General features: G+C 36.6%; 1 pseudogene; it reads left to right on the forward strand.

Moving 5' to 3' along the window:
- The first annotated feature begins 6,118 nt into the window (after window positions 1-6,118).
- Window positions 6,119-19,167, forward strand: part of LOC121444452 — a 65,184-nt pseudogene continuing 52,135 nt past the window's right edge.

A 19,167-nucleotide genomic window follows, 5' to 3' on the forward strand; every position in this document is an offset into this window, starting at 1 on the left:
AGTAACTAAATGGGAAAGTTATTTTTATTTCACGATGCATGTATGGATTATTTCAAAGCACAGGTATTCATTGGAATTTCAAAACACAATTCCAAAGTCCTGCTGCCATTGCAGGTTTCCATAGTGGGACAAGTAAATTTCATTCTTCACCAGGATTCTAATTAGCCAACCATTTCAGAAAATGGCCCACTTATTCATTATGTTTGAAGTTCAAACAGATAGCTCTGCAGTAAAAAGCAACTCTTCTAGGCATGCCTGATTTTTATGTACTGGGTGGAGTGTTAGGAGCAGAGATTTAAAAAAAAAAAAGCATAAATGAGTTCTGGAATTCACATTGTTTTTGCCTATTTTCTTCACTTTACCTTTACGTTTGCATATCTAGGTGTCCAGGAGATTTTAAATAGCCAATTATGCCAAACAACTGCAGCAAAGAATAGAGCAGAAATCATGTGCATGTTGAGCTTTCAACATTTTTGTTGCATCCTTCCATATGCAGCCCTTCCTGACATTTTTATGCCTAGGGTGTGCTTATATTTTATCTTCTTTTACTTTTTTTCTTCTTCTTTTAACTGCCAATTGATAGTTTTTCTACACTCCCAAAGATTTCCCTATTACAAATAAAAGAGCTTAATTATTTCTATAATGGAGGGATTAGAGTTCCCATGAGCTATTTTCTTCTTTTTAAAAATCATTGTAGATATAATAAAATGCAAGCAATTCATGACCAATACAGCTACTTATGAAAAGATCGGAGTAAAAACTGAAAAATGGGAAATATATTAAAAGGCATATTTTAAAAATTGCTATTATTGGCTGCTAACGTCCAGGTCAGGGCCAGGAGAATAAATTAGTGGGATAAAACTGTAATACAATATGCAGCCTTTTTCGTTGTTGTTGTTTGTGCAGTTTCTGCTACACCAGTTCAAGACAAATCTAGGTAAGTTATGTAACATTCACCCAGAGAATTTCATTTTGTTGTAGTTACAGCACTTTAAATATGCTTTGTATGCATGCCATTTTATTTGCTTGTTGCACAGAGTTAAGCTCGTCTTTTCAGGTTTGGGTATCACTAAATTGTACTATTCCTTTTTTTAATAAAATTTCTGTAGTTTTATATTCTGAAATGACTCAGACCCTATTTCTACTCTCTACTGATTGTCTAATGTGCTTATTTTGCAGCAAAAGGAGAACAGAGCTAACAAAGTGGGTTTTGTTGGAGGGTGGTTAGGTTTGATGTCAAGGGACAACAGAACTAATTTTGTGTGTCTCCAGGACACCAGCTGATTATTGTCCAAGCATAGTTTGGTTACCACACCCTGGAAGAAACTTGACAATGTTAATTGTACTGCTTTTATTTTGGATTTGTGACACTAAATTTTTACAGAATCCCTGCCTTTATTCAACAAAATTATTTCCCTTCCACACACCTTTTCCTTCTTTCTTCTGTTTGGAAGTTGATCAAAGCAGACGCCCTGGCTCCTTGAAGAAGGGAAAGCTAAACCAAAGTATTTGTAGAAGTGGGTCATTTCTATTTCTTCAGGTCTGGAGAAGGAGTCAATATGTTTGATGGTTTTATTCTTCTTTCAAATAGTCATATTTATATTAATATTTTATAAATTATTTAAGTATTTTATACATTAATTTTGATTATATTCACCAATTTCCTGAACTCCTCCTAGATCCACCCCTTTCATACATTCCCAACGTTATATGCTCTTTATTTATTAATTAATTTATTATTTATTTATTTATTTATTTATTTATTTATTTATTTATTTATTTAATTTATTTGTGACAGGGTTTCTCTGTAGCTTTGGAGCCTGTCCTAGAACTAGCTCTTATAGACCAGGCTGGCCTCAAACTCACAGAGATCTACCTGTCTCTGCCACCCAAGTGCTGGTATTAAAAGCGTGCACCACCTCTGCCTCATTTTTTAAATACCCATCAAATCCAATTTATGCTACCCATATACTCTTGAGTGTATCGCCAGCCACTGCAGTGTGGTTTGCGTAACAGAGTCCTCACCCTTAAATAAAACTAACACCCCCTTCTCCAGCACCTATCAGTTACCAAGTTCCTCACCTAGGGGTGGGGCTTTATGTTCATCCACCACAGCCCCACAATCTGGTTTGAGTTTATGCCAGTATTGGGTATGCTGTCACAATTGATGGAGGTTCATATCTGAAACTGTTCTGTTATGGCTTGAAAACAGTGTCTCATTGTAATCATCCACGAATTCTGATTCTTACAATCTTTCTGCTTCCTTATCTGAGATGATCCCATAGCCTTGAAAAGAAGGGTGTGATGTAATATCCAATTTAGGTCTGAACACTCTACAATGTTTTATTCTCTACACCTTGACCAGTTGTGGATCTCTGTATTAATCATCATCTACTGCAAAAAGGACCTTCCTGGCGAGGTTTAACAGATAAATTAATCTATGGAAATAACAATAATTTATTAGGAGTGTATTTATTACTATGTTCATTTAATAGAGTAATAGTGGTAGGTTCTCCCCTAAGTACTATGACTTATCTAGCCATAGGATTTGGTACTTGATACTTGTGTTTCAAGTAGGGGTTTTATCTTGAAGAATGGTTCTTATTATATCCAACCATAAAGTAGTTAGTAACTGCCATGACATTCTTTGCCCTATTTAACCAATGAGCATCTCTTGCCAGACTAGCCATTATTTAGCTTGCCAGGCTCACACATGGGTATGTTTGAGGATTATTTTTCCTCTATTGTAGTATTCATAGAACCCTCCAGCACAATGAAAGCTAGCCAGTAGGAATGAATATATGACCTGAAGATCAGTACCAACTTGATATCTCCATATTCTATGACTGATGTATATGTTGTCCAGCAATAGGGTTTTATTATTAAGTTCTGAAGGGTAACCACAGGCATTGGAAATAGTGTATAATGTCTGTGAGGTCTATGGATCTTGGTGTCTAACCACTCCAAAACTGGTAATCCATACCAGACACTGGGATTTGTTACCCTGTAATAGGGTACTAATTTAAACTCTTTGTATATGTATATGATGCATATATTTAAGCAATTGAAGCATGATTAATAAAAACTCAGAGAGAAAAATTGGGGTTAAACCTGAAAGTCAAAAAAGCAAAGCAGCCAGCCACTGGTTCTTACCTCAACCTCAGTCCAAAATGGTGAACCTGTCTCTAAAAATCTCATAATGAGACTGAGACTGAGAGCTGTCTACTCCCTTTTTATAATCCTCTCTAGGGCTAAGTTAAAAGGCATATACTGCCCAGTTTCTATGGCAATTAGTGTGGCAACTGGGAACTAAATGCATGTGTTAGCACTGCCTGGTCTGTAAGGCTGACCAATTGGGTTGTTTTAATCTCTGATATTCAGGCAAGCTTTATTTATTAAAATACAAGTGTAATGCCACTACTTTCCCCCCTTTTGTCTAAAATAAAAAATAAGACTATAACTAATATAAGAAAAACTATATATAATAAGTATAATAGCTGTATGCAATGCATGCAGGAAATAAATACATCAACAATGTCTAGTTCATTTGCATTTGACAAATTCATAGAAAATGCTCCATATCCATTCTATCTTTATGAGTCCAACGTCATGTACCTAATTTACTTTCTATCATAATTTTCTTTCTGTGTCAGGTAAACAGGGAAAACTATAACTATAAATATCTAGTCAAATATCTAGTCTTCAACTCCTCAGAGACACAGAAGAAAATAACATTGACCAAGTAATCAAGAAGTGCAAGCCAGCGATTTTCAAAAAAAAAAAAAATTTTGAGTAATGACAGAAACAGCTGACTGCATGGAGAGTCATCTAAAGTTCCTCTGCAATGTTAGGGCATCCATCTTTGGCCTATAGACCTAACATATTCAACAGACTTTTCTGTTAAGCAGGATAATATGAAGGGCTGCCCTTTCTTGTCTTGACATTGTTTGGCAGTCCTGCTTGTCTAATTAGGACAGCATACTGTCAGCAGTTGAGACAGGAACATTTTCTTGCCCAATGGCTTGCTTTTGCCACAAAGGAAGGAAACTACATATGGTCATGTTCATTATCTTTTCTGAATTAGATTGGTGCTGCCAGGAGCAGACATGTCTCATTGTCATACAAAGAAGAAACTAGGGGGCTTGAGAGATAGCTCAGAGGTTAAGAGCATTCCCTGCTCTTCCAAAGGTCCTGAGTTCAATTCCCAGCAACCACATGGTGGCTCACAACCATTTGTAATGAGGTCTGGTGCCCTCGTCTGGCCTTCAGGCACACACACAGACTGAATAAAAGAAGAAACTAGGTTATTAAAACACATTTCATGCCATATTCTGTAGCTCTTTGAAGTGTTTGAAGATGATCTGTCTATCTAAAATATACTTTGTTTGACCTTGAAAACATACCTAATGTGACTAAAAGTTTGATTATACTGAGTGATTAACTACTAACCTGCATTTCCTTATTATCCTAAACAGTTGGTAATAATAACTTTTAAAGACTAGAAATTTGCATTACATTGTTAAAATGAGCTGTATGGGTACAATACCTTGAACATGATTAGAAATGCATGTACTGTATGTTTTAACAAAATTAATCTCAAATTCGTTTCAATACACAAAATTTGTATAGAATATGTAAAAGTCCAATCCAATGTGAAACATTTAAAGCTAGTAGTTGCTTTTTTAAAAGTAGATTCAGTAATCTGCCTTTTTATCTTATATCTGTATCCTCCCTTTTTCTTTACAGATTCAATAATCTACCCTTTTATCCTATCATATCTTTATCACTCCTTGTTTTTCTTTTCAAAGCAAGAACCTTGAATCTAATTTCCTTTCTTTAGCTTTTTTTACTGACAATTATCCATAACAACCAACACCCTAAACAAAGACAAACATCCATAAACCATTTAATGACCACAAAACTACCTATCCCCCTCTTGAAAATGTGGGCATCACGTTCTAGGCTACTTCCTGTTTACTGACGGTGCTGATAATCTCATGAGAACCTCCCAAAAATTTAGGATTATGGTCAATTCCTGACTAGAGTATTCTGTGAGGATGAATCATCTCTGCCAGCAGTTTTTTTTTTCTTTTAAATTTTTCAAAACAGTGTTTCTCTTTTCACAGTCCTGATGTCCTGGAACTTTCTTTGTAGACCAGGCTGGCCTCAAACACACAGAGATCCACCTGCATCTGCCTCTGCTTCTTCTTCTGCCTCCTGTGTGCTGGGATTAAAATTTGAGCCACCACAACTTGCCAGCCAGCAGTCTTGAAACTGTTCTGGATGTAGAACTCAGAAGAAACTGCAACAGAGGTGTTCTAAAATGTTTGACCATCTGGGCCATCCACTCCTATCAGAGATTTTTCAGGGGATCTTGCTTGATCAAACCTTTTTTTTCTTAACCTATAATGAATTTGTAGCCTCTCACTTCCTGTGGAAACAAAAGCAAAAGCTCTTCTCCAAAGTAACATATCTTTTTAATTAAATTTTGAAGTCAAGGCATATTCAAAATATATAGTTTGGATTAAACTAGCAGCATTTATAATCAAATGTCTTTTAGCAGCTGTTTTTCCTTCCTCAGGAATCAAACAATTTAACTACAACACAATAACATACAATATACAGATTTTCTGTGTATTTTCTATCTTTATATGGAAGCTAAGCTGGGGTGGATGAGAACTGGGGGCACTAGTTTTTCTTCCAAACCCAAGTAGCTAGGTTTGAGTTCCAATTCCTAGGTCTGGAATTCCAATTGAAGCTCTGGCCTGAGCTGGTAGCTAAAAAGCCTCAGGCCAAGTGGCTTTTTCTTAAATTCATGCCCTAAAAGTTGGGCACCAAATGTAGCAGGATTAATAAAAACTCAGAGAATTTGGGGTTCAACCTGAAGATGAGAAAAACAAAACTGTCAGCCACTGGCTTTTACTTCTTCTCCAATAGTAGGTTTTCATTTGAATTTTTCAAAGTGTATTTAGTGTTAGTTTTATTTTCATGTATTCCTTTCTCTACCCTGTAATTTCACTCCTCACAAACCATTCAATCCTTCCTACTTCATTATTTCACTTTCTCCTTTTATTTTATTACATTCTAGCTCCTGTTCCTTAAATCAAGCCTGGACACCATGGCCTCTTGTAAGTTTCCTATCATTTGTGGGTATTCCAAATAAAAAACATGCAGACCTAAAGTTTCAAAGCTAACATGAAGACATGACAGAAAATATGTGGTGTTTATCTTTCCCGGTCTAGGTTATTGCCCTCATAGTGATAGTTTCCAGCTTCATTCATTCACAATAAATTTCATAATTTTGTTTTTCTTAACATCTGAATAAAATTCCATTGTGTAAATGAGGATAATGTTTTTAAATCTTTTGTATGTTTTTGTCCTCTTTTGTTAATTTACAAGAGCAAGTCAACTTCAATGATTTTTGACTCTGGCCAAATGACAAGTTGGGGTAGTCTCCATTTTTACATATCCTTACAATTTTGCATGGCCTCGGAGCCTGATATTTTTCTGTGAGTGGTAACATAATAATGAAGAAAACAAGTCTGTGTTGCACATATATAATAAAGTCCAGCTTCTATGTGTTTATGAAAATCTTAGCATATTGTCATATCCAAAGAACAAATCTGAATGAAAAACACATGCAAATTTTTCAAGTTGGGTCATCCAATAACTCCTAAATGAGTTTTCTCTCTCCCTGACAATTATACAAATCTCCCTTAAGTGGCTGTGTTCATGCTTTGACTTCAGACTCCATCTGAATTCACTCATCTTTCTGCCTTCATCTTATCCTATTACTTTTATTGTTCTTCCCTGCACTACTAGAGCTAATACCTATCCTGAGAAGCAGTTTGTTATTTTTTTCATAAAATACTCTCTTTTTGTTGTTATTGTTGTTGTTGGTTGTTGAGACAGGGTTTCTCTGTAGATTTGGAGTCTGTCCTGAAATTAGAGCTTGTAGATCAGGTTGGCCTCAAACTCACAGAAATCTTCCTGCCTCTGCCTTCTGAGTGCTTTTGGATTAACGGCATGTGCCACCACCACCTGGTTAAAAAATCTTTCTTAATTATCTCTACCTTCTGAGTCGTTTTGGTAGGTTTATTTTAAGTAGCAGATATATGTTTATGCATACATATACATATGTATTTTTAACAGGAAAAAGAGTCCCTTTAAATTTCCATATGCACTGGAGCACAGTTTTCAAGATTTTCCCTATGATTTTTTTATTCCTTTGTTTCAGATAAGTTTTGCAGTTCTTACCAAATAATGCAGAAGGAAGAACACAGAGTTGGGGTACTCCGTCTTTGCTATGGAGCTCACCAGAAGGTGACTTGTGTTGAACGTTGTAAGTTGGGAATTTGTTTCTAATAAAACTTCTACAGGAGCAGAAACATTCAATTTGCAGTAACCACACATGAATTTGGCTCACTGGGAGTATTCATAGTAGGTTTATAAAGATTTAATTATTTAAACAAGCAAGACCCTATATTTAGGTTTTATTTCTAATAATTAAATAATTACACCGGAATATCCGAGTGACTGATTTCTTCCCAGCATGCATACATTAATGTAGAAAATACATTGATTTTTCTTTCACTGATAACAGTAAAAAAGGTCACAATTTCAAAAAGTCTTATTCCAAAAAATTTATGCTTGGAATATCGCATTCTCAATTCCACAAGAAGAAAATATGTGGGTAGTGAACAAGTGTATCAATCTGGCTTTTATTTTCCAGTGGAAATAATATCAAGTAATATAAAAATTGAAAATGTATTTTTAAAAAGTTTCTATTAAATCTTAAAAAGTGCACATGATCTTTTATTATAGTCTAGGATATGTGAAACAACATTTATTGTTCAAAAATGACTTCAGGTTTGTATTGTAACACAAATGTCTACAGACCCTACAAATGTGAGCTCTCCCAGGAAATAAGAATAATTAATTTGAGTTTAATAATCTGTGCAATGCTTTAAGGTGTTCCATCTGGGGCCCAGATGCTATGAGAAGACATTTTACCGGTGACTAATATAGAAAAAAGGAAATAAGGTGTCAGGAAAATGCTACTATGTTAAGGTGTATTTTTAAAACTTATTTTAGATTTATTTAATTTATTTCATGTATGCTGGAATTTTGTCTACACCTATGCTTGCTAACTATGTGTGTATGTGCCTGGTCCCCATTGAGGCCAGAAAAAAAAATCAGATCCCCTGGACTTGAAGTTACTGATAGTCATGATCTAACATGTGAATACTGGGAATAGAACTCAGACCCTTTGCAAAAGAAGCCAGTACTCTTTACTACTTCACCATCATTTTACCACCTTGAACATTTATCAGAAATTGGTAATAGACATTATTCCAGGTTCTGTACTGATAATATTTTATCTAATCTTCCCAGAAACCTTTTAAGATGAGAAATTATATTATCCTTGATTTGACCATTGATGAAGTTGAGGTTCACAGAACAGAAATGTTTTTCCCAAAGTGCTAGTGCCATGCCTTGGCTCTATCTTTGTTTTTTTCTAAACCCTCTATTTCCTACCCTATACATTACTTACTCTTGCGATGGGGGAATTTTTTTTTTAAAGGACCCAAGATGATTTGATTAAATTTAGGGTGAATATCTGTTATGCAAAATTAGCATTTGTGACCCAGAGACACTTTTTTGTCACATGTTAACTTGTAGAAAAATCCATCTAAACTCTAGGGTGGACTTGCTGCCTCTTTTTCCTGAATCTCCTTTTATTTCCCTAAAGTGTTTAACTCACAGTTGTATTGTTCTTTGAAACAGAGTCTCATCTGCTTCTCAGTATATAGATACATTGGCCCAGCCATTCTTCTATGCAGTTTACTTTTTGTCCTTTGTTCCAGGTTCTTGCAAATATCTAACTCATCTTCATCTTGAATGATGACTACACTGAAACCCACAGAGATATGTGGGTTATGAAAGCAGAGGGAAAAGATCAAACAGCAAGGGATGTTGAAGAAGAAAAAGAACAGGATGACTGATTCTCAGTGTTGAACATGCTAGGACACTGTTTATTCTCCTCACTACAAAGGGTAACCTTATCTTCTGTGGGATACATTATGTAACTACCACCGTGCAGAGGAAGGATGCAGAAAACAGAAAGATTTCTGTATGATAATGATGGAAATGATATGTAGGAGCGTATTAATAATTATGAGAATAGTAACAACAGCAGCAGTTGCCTCATTCTGAGTACCTGCTCTGTTTCAGCTGCTCATTAGAGCTATTGATGGTTATTTTCTCAATTAATCCTTCTCCAGTCCTATAAAGTACATACTGTATTGGCCCAGTTTTCTAGATGTGGAAACTGAGGTGACGAATGATAAACCAATGTCCTAAATTCATGCAGGAAATAGCTGAAGTAGACTCCCAGCCCCAGAAGTCTGATTCCAGAACATGTTCTGTGATGTGGGAGTGTCATATATCAATCTGTTGATTTCATTGATTAAGCAATAAAGAAACTGCTAGGCCCATTTGATAGGCCCACCCTTAGGCGGGTGGAGTAAACAGAACAGAAGGCTGGGAGAAAGAAGCTGAGTCAGTGAGTCGCCATGATTCTCCCACTCCAGACAGACACAGGTTAAGATCATTCCTGGTAAGCCAGCTCGTGGGCTACAGCAGATTATTAGAAATGGGCTAGTCCAGGTGTGAGAGCTAGCCTAGAAGAGGCTAGATAGAAATGGGCCAAGCGGTGTTTAAAAGAATACAATTTCCGTGTAATTATTTCGGGTAAAGTTAGCCGTGCGGGCGGCAGGGTGCCGGGAATGTAGCCCCGCCGCTCCTAATTCAACAGTTCTGTTGTTATTTCTGATATCCATTATGTTGACACTGTGTGGCTTTGAGCATAGTATGTGCTTCTTTGAAGCTTGTCTTGATCCTTTTTGAAAATTTAAAGGTTGGCGTGAAGCATTGAAAAACAATGAAGCACCTGGGCTGCAGTGAATGGTCAATAAATATTTACTCCTCATTTTTTTTTCCTCGTGGCCACTTGTGATCAGGTTTTCTTAAACTGTGATTAAGCGAACACCTTGGTCAGAATTACCTAAGGTATTTATTAAAAATGCAGTACCGGCATTTCCTATGCTCAAGGATATTCAATTCAAAATGAGAAGAAGGTTTGATATAGTTAAATAAGCAATGTAAAATTTTAATGCCATTTTCTAGCAAGTAGCAATAAAAAGAAATTGCTAGGTAACCTTTGAATTCTGAACAGATGTAGTTTTCTGGTCACCTGAATCAACTTCAAAAAGATATGAACTAAATATATAAATCTCACTGAATGTTACATCATCATTCAAGCCAGCTTTGCAAATATTTTACTTTGTAGATTTATAATGTACTTACCATTTCTAGTTTCACAAAACATCTACGATGTGCAAAAATAATAATATTGGGGTCACCTCTATTCTTTGTGTTTCTAGAGTAGAACCACACATGTTAATAAATGTATGTTCAGAAAGAAAATGCATGTGTGTGCATGCATGCAAATATGTCTTACAGAAACGCAAAGAAGGACCAGAGAGATGGCTCAGAGGTTAAGAGCACTGGCTGCTTTTCCAGAGGTCCTGAGTTCAATTTCCAGTCACGACATGGTAGCTCACACCCATCTATAATGAGATCTGGTGACCCCTTTTTGTGTACAGGCATTTATGCAAGCAGAACACTATATGCATGATAACTAAGAAATTAAAAAAAAAGAAATGCAAAGAAAAAGGGTTAGATTAGTCAAAGAACACACTTTACTGAAATTGCATGAGGGAGGGGTCACAACTTTGGCCCAAAGCAATGAGCAGCTAATAATCTCAATATGCAAATTAAAGGAACCATATTAAAAGTGAAAAGCAGAAAAGGGACATATATTCAAATAGGGCTACATTAGGAAGATGGCAGTGGATCCAGAGAGCCACCCAAATTTGTCTTCGAGGTACTGAAGTGAGACAGATGAAAGTTTAATACAGAGTCAAAGATATACACATTCAAGCAGTCTTTGTCAAGGTGTGATCCCACTTACCGCTGATCATTTCTTGATTGGTCTTCAGTCTCATTCTATAAGGTGGTTTGGCAAGTTAGTAGAACCATGTGAAATCTTGTTTGGGAAACAATTTCCCAGTATTGTGAACACCTGTTCCTTCTTTTTGCATGGATTCTGGACTGTATAAATTAATAACATGACGACTTCATGGTATAGATAAGAAAAATGGTCTTATAGACTTGACTCCTACATGTCTATAAAGTGTATGAGGGAGAGAACAGTCAAAGGCATCTGGAAGGATCCAAGTAGCGAGAGAAAGAAATTGATTGAGCATGGCCAGCAAGCTGGACCTAGCCTTGAGAGAAACAAAAGGAGAAGAACATGGGAGGGGGGAGGAGAGGAGATAGAGAAAGTATAGTTGAAATAGTAGGGCTATAAGGATAACTGGTAACTGACAGGGAAGGAAGACACTGAACTGGATGTATATGGTAGAGATGAAGATGAGAAGAGTTATGGTGCTTGCTCTGAAATGTACAAAAGGTACTTAGGGTACTGAGAAAGCCTGGAGGCCAGTATGCACTTCAGTATGCTAATAAACACCATATATAGCGATTTGTCCCCTCTGCTTTTTAAAATGTAGAGAAATGGAGTTTTCGTTAGAACTGACATGGGAAATTCGCATTTCTATTGGGGTCCTTTGTATCGATAGTCTGATAGCCTGATGGAAATATACAATTAGCTTCTTTTTCATATTTTCATTTCTGCCAAGTCTATTACATAAACATGACACCCTGATAAATACCCACTCTTTAGAAAGGCCCAGCTCACAGAATTGCTTTGCATAGAATATATAAACTTTACATTTGAGGAGTTGTGACAGGAACCAAGAGGCAAAGCTCTCCTTTTTTTGTTAACCTTTGGAAAGTCACCTGACTCCTACATATCTACAAAGACTATGACAAAATCTCAGGGAAAAAAAAGAGCATCATTTGAGACACGGTCTCTCCAGTATTTGATACCTAAAATAGATGTTGCACTGATTTAGCAACATTTATTGATCACCTATGAGGCAACAAAGCAAGGCTTGAGAGGCACTCACTCAACAGTAGTTTTGAAAAAGAAATTAAGGAATGATCAAGTTATAAAGCAGATTTGAAGTTGCTATGTCCCAGTGCTTCTCAAACTTTAATGTGTAGCTGAATGACTGGGGGAATCTTGTTAAAATGCAGACTTTGATACAGTAAGTCTGGGGTAGACAGTGGAGATTTTGCATTTCAAACAAGCATCTAGGTAGTGTTACTGGCCTGAGGACCTAACCTTAAGTAACAAAGTTATAGTCCATGTTGAGAATTCCTTATCTTATCTTCTACTTGTAGAGCAGACTTTGATCATTCCCATTCATCTCTGGCTCTTTTCATCAAAGTCAGTGAAGAGAAATCTGAATTGTCCGAAGGTGCTAATTAAATATGCAAATACCCCCAAGTGAATGCACACTTAAGTTTGAAAACCAATGCTTGAAGAAAAACACTGAATAGAGATCATTCCCATGTGGGAAGCAAGCCTCAACTCCCCAATTTACTACAGGTCAGTAGTTCTTAACCCAGCAACACATTAGAATCAGCTAGGGAGACATAAGAAAAGGCCAGTGTTCTGCTTCTTTCCCTGAGCAATTAAACTGGGTTCTCTGGGGTGGGGCTCTGATCTGTGTTTTGAGAAAATCTCCTCCAATTATTCTAGTATACAGAAAAAAAAACTAAGAATCATTTCTAGAAATAAATAGCTATTGTTATTTAATCTTGGGAATAAGATTAATATTGTCAAAAATTCTGTTTTTGCTAGAATTTTCCTGTGGGTTTTTTTTTTGTTGTTGTTGTTGCTTTGTCTTAATCTCTCCTTTTAAGCCTTTTTCCTAAGTACCCTTTGTTCTCAGAGCACTCACTGCCTTTGTGTTCCCTCTACCTAAAATTTCCTGTTACATTGAATTACTGATCCCATATGTCCCTGGCTTTGTTCCTTCATCAGAAGCTAGCCTGTGTCCCATCTTCTAACATCCATTTTCTTTCCCCTTCTGGTGATAAAAATAGGTTACTCAGAAAAACCTATCCTAGACTTTTATTACTTCCATTTTATGGCTGTAATGAAACACTATGACCAAGGTAAGTTATAGAACAAAGTGTTTATTTGGGCTTAGGGTTCCAGAGGGTTAGAGTTCATGGTCGTGGTATGGAAGTAGCAGAGAGCAAGAACTGGATGCTAAGAGCAGTAGCTGAGGGCTCACAAATCCATTTGCAAGCAGGAAGCCTAAAGAGCCAAGGTTGCCTCTTATGACTTCCTCCAACAAGGTCATGATCCCTAATCCTATCAAACACTCCACCTGCTGTGGACCAAGTTTTCAAAGGCATAAGCCTACAGGAGATAGCTCATTCAGTCCTCTTCAGTAGCACATTCCTTTTCTAAGGGACCTGGCAGAAATAAAGATATCATAAAGAGATACTTGTATTTCTCAATTTGAGAGGATGACCCAGACAATGATGGGTCAGTGGTGGGTAAGATCACAAGACTGGATAGATGCGCATATGCTTGGTCCTCTATTTACATTTTTACCTTACTTCAGGATCTTGAAGATGGAGTTGCTGGGTGGAGAGTGAAGAAGGGTGAGTCACTAGCTTTCTTTGTCCCTTTTCCCTATGTGGCCATACTGAAAAAATAAATCTCCCATTTTTTTATACTATTAAGTTAACTCTTTTAATTGTATTATTGAGGGTTGGTAGCTGAATTGACTTGGGGCAAAAGAATGTGATTCCATGTTGTTCCAAGTTTGATATGATAACACCTTATCCAGATTAAATAGATTTTAATGTTCTCCTGAAGTTGGGAATTTTAAGTGTTACTGATTAGAATAAATACACTTAGACCTAAAATGAGCAGTCACAGATTCCAGTTACCATTTGCCTGACTTTGCTTAAGAAAGTACCCCTGTTAGTTGTCTAATTTTATTATAAATAATATTATGTTATCACTAACACTATACAAAAATGTATAGGGTGATCTGTGTTCTCATTATTTTTTATTACTTTTAAGAAATAAAATTCTATGCTGTGGTATAATGGTCTATACTCTGCCACTTGTATTTTAAATAAACTGATTGGCCAGTAGCCAAGCAGGAAGTATAGGCAGGGCAACCAGGCAGGAAGTCGAGGCAGGGCAATGAGAATTCTGAGAAGAGTGAAGTTTCAGTCTACAGTCATCATTCACACACAGAGGAAGCCAGACACAGCAAGCAAGATGTGACTGCCTTGTCAAAAAAGGCAGTCACATGGGTAACACTGACAAGAATTATGAGCTAATATAAGTTATAAAAGTTAATAAAAACCATCAGGCTAATAGGAAATCAGTTTATAATTAATGTAGACCTCTGTGTGATTTCTTTGGGTTTTAACAACTGCGGGAACTGGACAGAACAGAAACCTGTCCACAATATTAGGTAGGAAAAAATAATAATTTTGACATACGTTACTTTATTATAGAAAAGGAATTTAACATTTTTTAAAATATGTGATATTTGTAAGCACAAGACATGGAAAATTCTTTAATCATGGCCTTGTAATCAGAGAAGCATAGAAGAAAACAAAGGATACAAAAATCTGAGAAATTGTCTACTTCCAGGAGGAAAGTGTTACATCAACATCAATTAATATTTACTGAGAACCTACTGGGTACATAGCACCTGCTAGCAACTTAGAAAAATGGCATGGATTACATTCTTATAAAACATAATTACCAAGGACTATTTTTGGCCATTTGTTTAAATTCATTATATCAAGGACAAGCACACTGGGATGGTAATTTGGTCTCATTAATAAAACCGATTCCTAGGGAGGCTATCTTGCTTGGAAGGACAGAAAATAAACCATATTGAAATACTGTTTTCTATTATTCCAATCATTACAACATGTAATACACAGGTGGGGCCAATTGCTGTAATTTCAAGCATGTGAACTCCAAATCAGTGATCAACCCACTTCCAGAAATGTAATATTCACTACCTGCCACAAGATTTTCTTCCCTCATCATTTGTGGAATTAATAAATGTTATAGATTTTTGACCTCTGGGATGAGGTTAATTGTGGAATTGTGAGTGTTTATAACCAAAATGAATAGAAAATAAAACGATAATCGTTCTCATACCTTAATTTTCATAGATAAAAAAGTACACAAATATACCTCTTCGGTCCTGAAAATAAGGGCAAGCCTTGACCTGTTTGACAGAATCTCTTAAAAATTCAGCCCATTCCTTCCTATTCCACATCAGTGACCTGGGCTGAAAAATTTGGCTTCTGACCATGTGAAATGTGCCAGAATAATGTAACTGGAAGATTTGAGCTTGGGAAAGACTAAGATAACCTGAAAGTGTCATGAACATTAACTTCTCCTATGATATGGAAATTGGCTATGTTATTTAAAATTCAGACAAAATTGATATCTGATACACACTCCCACACTAATCAATTCTATTGACTACATTTTGGTACTCATCGTTCTCTTCTAACTTGGAGTAGAATCAATTTTACAAATATTTTACTTTATGGATTTATAATGTGTACATTCTCTACTTCCAGAAACTATCCTAGGTGCCTACTCTGTCAGCTAAGAAAAACAGATTAAGAAACACTTGCTGAATATTCCCATCACTGTAGGATGCCTGGAGCCTTCTCTCTGCCCATGCCTTGAAAATGATGCCTTTGAACAGCCTGGAGAGGCTCAGTCCCAATACTATGGGTCATATTTCCAATTTTTATTAAAATTATGATTTGCCCTGTGCCTGTGAGGGTATGCTTATCTGCCCAGCTTGCTTATATTCTCTCTGAAGGTGGTCCAAGGTGAGAAACTTTCCATACTTGGAATGTTTTTCAAGGAAATTTGAGAACAGTATCTGCTGTTATTCTCAAGGTTTACTGTATTTCTTAAAGGAAATAGTGTGATCACAGTACAGAATGGAAACAGTTTGACTTTTCCTAGGAACTCCTAGGTACTGACAAAAGATGTCTGGAGAAACATGGAAGAAGAAAGCATGAAAAGAGCAAATAAATAACTAAGGCATGTTTTGTGGAACCTAATTCTGGAGCTTTTAAAGTTGCCTGTCGTGTTCAATTTTACTTTTACTGTCTCTCAGTTTTTTAATACATGTTCTGGTCAAACATTCCATTGATCCAAGTTGAAACTTTTTTTTTTTTGCCCAATTCATGTTCACATTTACCCACATTATCTCAAAAGAAGAACTGAGAGAGAGCAACTCTAGAAAAATATAAGGAGACATTTACATTGCAAGAAAAGTCTCTGATTGCCTTTGGGCTAGACTCTTTAAGAATATGTATATAGGAAACAACAGTGTTAAATAGACAGTGTGTCCTGGTGCAATAAAGGACAGGTTTCTTTTTGTATGTATAATGAAAATAATATCCCCTTCTAGGAAGACATGCTTTACACATTTATTGCTGACTATGAAGTATTTAGTTTCCCTAAGTCCCAAGTTCCTCTTCCAGAATTCAGCCTAACCCTTTGCTTATGTCCACGTTTGTACGTCTTTATATGAACCTTGGAAAGGGAGAATTAGAGAGCTTAAAGGAATGTTGATACCACAGCTAATACTGTTTCTATAGATATTAAGTTGTCCTATGCTCTTAAAACAGGAGTCTTTTGCCTTCTGCTAAGATAACTTATCAGCTGACAAACAAGCTAAAATCTCAGGTTTGTTACTGTTACAAACAATAGAATATCTGAGCTCAAAGATCTCTAAGGGACATTGGAGATATGTCGTCCAACTTATCAACAGACTGGATACTCTAGGACAGCTATTTAGCATCGATTAACCTAGGTGTTTTTATTTTTTCCAAAACATGCTTGGGAATGAGTTTTCTTTCACCTAATACCCTTTGGCATTTTATTTTGAATTGGTGCCTTGGGCTGAAACTCCAACTGTCTAAAATGTCCTATGAAGCTGTTCCACTCTTGTTTATCTCTATTTTACAAATGAGGAAATGAGATTCAAAATTTAATTTTTCTCCCCAAGGTCAAAGCAGTGATTAACAATAGAACCAAGACCAAAGGTAATTAAATTATACCCCAAAGGCAAACAGCTTAACTTTGAGTTTGTTCATAATCCCATTTTGTGCTCTACAGTGCTCCTTGCCGATTTCCATTGATTTCTCCCCTAACCACGTGCTCTTTGCATGAGGACTTCTATTTCTAAAAATCACGGCCCTCAAGCTCAAGAGTCAAAAAGTCCATCTTTACCTCACAAACAGATGATTCTAAAATATAAAATTCTAGAACTCCTTAGTGGAATTCAGCTGAAACCTGGACTTTGGTCCAAGATTGTGCCGTTGCTAAGCTTCTTAACCTGGAACTACATTCCTTGTTCTTTTACTAGACACACTTTCTTAATAAATTGTTACATACAGATTTCTCAAGTCTAGGCTGGCTCCAGTACTGTCTTCTTCAAGAGGGTCAACTAATTACTCACGTTCACTGAGCAAGTTTCAGTGCTTTGATAAAGTGATATATTGATAGATCTTTCCTGTTTACCTGGAAAAGCTGATGGGAAGAACTGGACCTTTGTCAAGAACAACTGCTTTTAAATCTCAACAGTAGTGCCTCTGAGTTTGGCATATTTTAAAAATAAAAAAAAAATGGTGCAATCAATTGCAGCTCGATACCAGCACTAGAGGAAGAATCAGACAAGGCATTATTGACTGCTTAAAGGAGGCAGGACAGCATAGGTTCAGTTCATAGTTACAGCTGTCATTTAAAATGATGATATGCTTACGCTCTCCAAGGCATTGTAGGATACATGGAAATAAATGACACCACCCTTCCTTCAAGGCAAAACAGACTTTTCAAAAATGACAGGAGAGAGATGTTTTAAAATATGAAGATTGTTCTTAAAGTTGGAGATGTATAAAATCTGAAGCAATATAAACATTTTGAAATGGCCACTATACACCAGGAACAGGTGTTTTGCCAGGCGCCATGTCTTCTCACTCCAAATGAACATGCTTCACTATGTTTGGTCACATCTATGATGGAAATGTTCCCACCATGGGTGACTTTAAGCTACCAAGGGGATACCAACCGGCTCACAGAGATCCCAGACATGTAACAGTTGACTCTAATGAAGTACTTTGAATATAGCTACTACACACCCCCCTCATTCCCCATCCCATCACCTGAGGATTTAACAGAGAACCTGGCAAACAGGTACCCAAAAATAAACTGCACTGAGAAAATAGGTAGACAGAGAAAAATACCCCTGTAGGGAACCATCACTAAAAGTTAAAAGTGTGGAAGCAAAATGCCAAAGAAATGGTTTTTCCTTGGAGCTCAGAAGCTTACAAAGTTTAGCAGGCTAAAAAGTTTTCTGAAAATGAGAGAGTATGCATCTTTCATAGAAATGAAAAATGCAGGAGCAAGAGGGACAGCAGCAAGAGGTGAGGACAGAAAGGCAGTGTGGCACAGAATGTGACTAGCCTCTGCAGACTGAGCTTTGAACTTCAGCCCAAGCTACCATTTGCTTTGGTTAGTTCACAAAATGCCAGGAGGCGTTATGTAAACTTACGCCCAAACAAACATCCTTTTTACAAACTAGGCTAATCAATATGAAATGACTATCTTCACTCCAGGAGTATTCAGTGTATTGATATGCAGTGTTGTTCCTCCAGTTTGAGACATAATATATGCTATTTTCTTGATTTAATTGATGGCTGATTGTGTTTATCTTAGCTTGTCTTCTATTGCTACGATAAACAGTGAGATCAAAGGCAATTTAGGGAGGAAGGGAGAGGACATGGCTCACATATCCTAAGCACAGTGTATAACTGAAGGAGATCAAGGCAGAAATTTAAACAGGGAAGGGACCTGGAGACAGAAACTGAATCAAATACAATAGAAAAATAAATGCTGCTTACTTACATACTCTTTATGGTTTAATTTGTCAGGTTTCTTTTTCTATATAACCCAAGGCCACCTGCTCCAGGGGTAGCACAACCCCACAGTTGGAAAGACTGCCCCATATTAACTATTAATCAAGAAAATGGCTCAACAGACTTGCTCACCAAACAGTCCAATGGAGACATTTTTTTTTTCAACTGAGGTTTCCTCTTCCTAGATGATCT

Source organism: Microtus oregoni, unplaced genomic scaffold (assembly GCF_018167655.1).
Source record: "Microtus oregoni isolate MIOR12 unplaced genomic scaffold, Mior012 000126F_ref0000101, whole genome shotgun sequence".
Taxonomy (NCBI): Eukaryota; Metazoa; Chordata; class Mammalia; order Rodentia; family Cricetidae; genus Microtus; species Microtus oregoni.